The sequence below is a fragment of the Corvus brachyrhynchos genome, unplaced genomic scaffold (genome assembly GCF_000691975.1).
Source record: "Corvus brachyrhynchos isolate BGI_N302 unplaced genomic scaffold, ASM69197v1 scaffold70, whole genome shotgun sequence".
Classification (NCBI taxonomy): Eukaryota; Metazoa; Chordata; class Aves; order Passeriformes; family Corvidae; genus Corvus; species Corvus brachyrhynchos.
In genome coordinates, this window is record NW_008236217.1 from 3,625,223 (window position 1) to 3,629,134 (window position 3,912).

Below are 3,912 nucleotides of genomic sequence, written 5' to 3' on the forward strand. Positions count from 1 at the left end.
CGGTCACCTCAGAAGCCTCTTCCAGAATTCTTGCAGACCTCCTTCACCCCTAATTCCCATACACCCTCTCTGGGTTGTGGTGGAAATACAGAAAAGCAGGCTGTAATTACTCAGAGCTGATCAACAGGTATGTCTTATGTATATACACCCACATAACAAATTTACATGCATGAAAAAAATTCTGCTACTAGTTTGAGACCTCTGTTGTCTCAGATAATTATTTCGCTGATGATGTCACTACCCACAGGTAGTAATATAGGCCAACCCATGTATCGCCCAAGTTTAAGCTTAGAATGTCCAGTCTTTTGCCCGAGTAGGGGATGTTTGTCACTGGCACTTGCACCTCAGATTAGAATATTGGTAATTATGGCTTCCACTGAAGAAACGGTCGAACACACTGCCCTGCCCAACAATCCACAAAGTGATCCATCTGGTATTAGTGAGTTATTGAGAAGATGAGGAAGACATGGGGAATGTTCCTCAGCATGCGAGAGGCAACAAGAGCGGACCAGTGCCCGCAATGGGGCCAGTGCTGCACCATCTCCATGTGCAGGAGGAAGGCTGCTCCTGGCTGTGTGCCTGGGACAGACACCACAGAGAACCTACAGTCTCATCGAACCCCTGGGCAAGACGGTGACAGGGGAGATGGGCTCTCCAGACAAGGGTGTGTGGTCTATTTCGGTGTATTTGTAGCGTAGCCTTCCTTTGCTCTGCTCTGTGTCCTTGAGGGATGAGGGTCAATTACGACTGAATGTCAGAGCTAACACCGCTACCCACAGTCATCATATGAACAGAGGGCTGTCAGCAAGGCAAAGCAGGCAGGGCACTGAGAGGCCTTGGCGGTCTGTTGTGCAACCTGGCCTTTTGCCAAAAGTGATGCCCCCCTCCCTGTCTCCTCCGGTGATGACGTCTGCAATATCTCTCCAGCCCCTCACTGTGGGTGCTGCTGTCGCTTCAGGCGGCAAAGCCCCTGCAGACAGCATTTCCCACACCCAGCTTGACCCACCTGAAGGGTGGGTGTCAGGTGTAACCTTGCCAGCTGTCTGGAGCAGCTCGGGCAGGGCAGGGCAGTGGGCAGCAGGGCCCTGCAGCCAAAGGCACCTGTCCTGTGGAGGGACAAGCCACGCTCTCCAGGTGGAATTAATCCCACCATCCATTTCTTGCTTGTGGACCTGCGTTGTGCACAGATCGTGAATGGTGACTCGGTTTTACCAAACCAGAAAGAAAGAAACCCAACGCAGCAGCGTTTGAGCTGGAGATGTTCCAAATATTATGAACAAATAGAAATCACGGAGCTCTCTTTGTACAAAACATTTGTGTTGCTGTTAAATGAGCCGCTGCAAATGCTGTAATGTTCCACTGATTCTTTGTTACTCAGCAACTACTGTGGTGGTTGAGCAGTGAATAGGCTAAGCTGAGTTTTCCTAGCAGAAGAATAAGGAAAGAAAATTGAAATCTCAAGTTTTAGAAAGAGACTGATGAGACTGGTGGCACAGCAGGAGGGAAATAAGGAGCAAATGGAGGCTTGGCAGTCTGGAAAGGTTAGGTTTCAAGCAGAGCTCCTGGAAAGAGGTCAGGGGTTCACCATCCTATTAGGAGATCAAGGGAAGGCAAGTCGTGAAGCCAAATGGAATCATTTTAAGGAGGCTAGTGAGAGGGAGAGATGGGAGCAGCACAGCATCATACTAGCGCAGAGATTTGCCTGGTTTGGGACAAAGGAGTTTGGTAGGACTATTATAATCTTAATTTTCCAATTAACTGAGCAATTACGGAAGATACCAACGCATACTTTGAAGATACATAATTTCAGCTTGAAGTTAAAACTGGTTGAATCTTAGGGGCAATATCTCAAGTTAAAAGAAAAAACAAATTAAAAATGAGTGGTTGGCCAAATCCCTGCGGCTCTGCCTGTGCAGGCAGGACAGCTGATGGCCTTTGCTGCCATCAGGTAAGGGAGTGCTCGTGCACAGCCCAGAGCGCTGCTCCCTGTGAGCACTGATCCTGCTTGGAGCTGCCTTTCTAGAAATCCATGTGTGCTCATCCATGGGAATAAAGCCTCGCTCTTACTAAGGGAATTATTTTAGTTCCTCCACCTGCTTTAACCTATTTCTCATCTTCCTCAAATTCTCCTTAGCATTTTTTCCTCCATTTCTTTTTTTGCACTTCTATTTTGCACTTCCCTTTGTACCCTTTATTGGTTGCTGTCAAAGATAAGGTGGACCAGGTTCATTGTTAGGCTGATGTAATATGGCCCTTTTTAATGTTCTTCCTTGGATAACAGCTTGCTAAAATTAAATCATTTAGCAAAAGGAAAAATTAAATCATCAGCTGGGGTTCTTTTTTCCACGGGTAACATAAAAGGATGTCTGTTGCATTTCATTTGAATTAAGGATATAATCATATGCACATTGCTGAAACTATTATGTTTCATAAAGTGGTCTTATTATTTTCTGCATATTTTTCTTTGTGTGTGGAGTCTTTTTCTTTCTATTAAATTGCATATCCATGGAGGATTTGGGGGCACTCAGCCAGTCAATCCAATTTGGAGTTGGATGATGGCTGTAGTGGACTAAGTCCCTTATCTGTTCCCTTCAGCTGTTTTACTGCTCTGCTATTGATGGAAACATAAAATTAAAAGTGGAATCAACTCATAGGAAGCAAGAGCCCAGTAAGAGATTTAGGAGGGAAAAGTTGAGGAGGAAGATTCTGACTAATCTCTCTACAGCTGGGGTAATGTGCTGACAGATTTGATTTTAAATACACATGCAGTAGATTGGGTATTTCACAAATATTGCCATTTCATTTATCTTAGTGGGTATCAAAGCAAGTACAAGAAGAAAATTGAAATCAGATTGGTAATGGTTTGGGGTTTTTTTGAAGAGTGGGATTTATGGAATTCTGGTTTCCCATGTGATGTGTACTGGGAAATTATGAGGAATGAACAGAAGGCCTGGAGGTGGATTAGCCATTCCTACAGGATGATAGCAGAAGCATATAGAGGAACTAGCCAGCGTTGATACTTGATTCTGTGCATGCTTCATGTTATGTACAGGCTATGATGAGAAAGCAGCTCAAGCAATTGAAACCAGTGGTTGCAATAGTGCAAAGTTTGATGTAAATAAGAATTAGAATATGATGGACCAGACTGTCTGGTGTGTCTGTGGGATTCATAGTTCTCTTTGTACCTTTTGACTCTGGACCAGAGAGGGCCTTGCATTTTTTCTACATTAGTATTTCTCAGTAGGCTAAATGGTGACAGCTTCCTACATCCCTCCATGACCCAGATTGCTGGAGCTGCACAGGAGTCAAGTGGTGCTGCTTTCTTTATGCAAACCTCTCTGCTGTGCTTCTGTTTTGGGCTGGCATTTAGCAATGCACACTGACAAATAAAATCTCTTATGTAAGGGGTTTCCCCCCAGGGAGGATCCTCTGCCTCTTGTATCACAGTGACGTGACAAAGAAAACCTCATGGTCAGCATCATACCCCATCAGCAGGCTGGTCCTTCTGCAGTGAGGGCAGGAACAGGACAATCCTTTGTGCCTGATGGACAGATAGGCACATCTTCCTTCTCTTGATGGGATAAACCCCACCTCTTTGTAGGATTCATGTTCTCCAGATCCCTTCCCTCTCGTCCATGGGGATGACAAAGGTACATCTAGGGCTGGATTTGGTATGAGGAGGGGAACAAGCAGATCTTTGGAGCTTCTGTTTGTGAGACAAGCAGTGGGAGAAGGGCAGAAAGACTGCAAAGGTGTCAGGAGGGGAAGGTAAAGGATCAAGGGAGTTTCTCTGCATCAAGGAGGAGTGAAGGGAAAGCAACGTAAGGGAGAGAGAAACAGAATTTCTGTACTTATGTAAGAATATTAAAAGATGCTGTCATAGATGAAAAAAAAATGTAGCAAAGGGAAAGA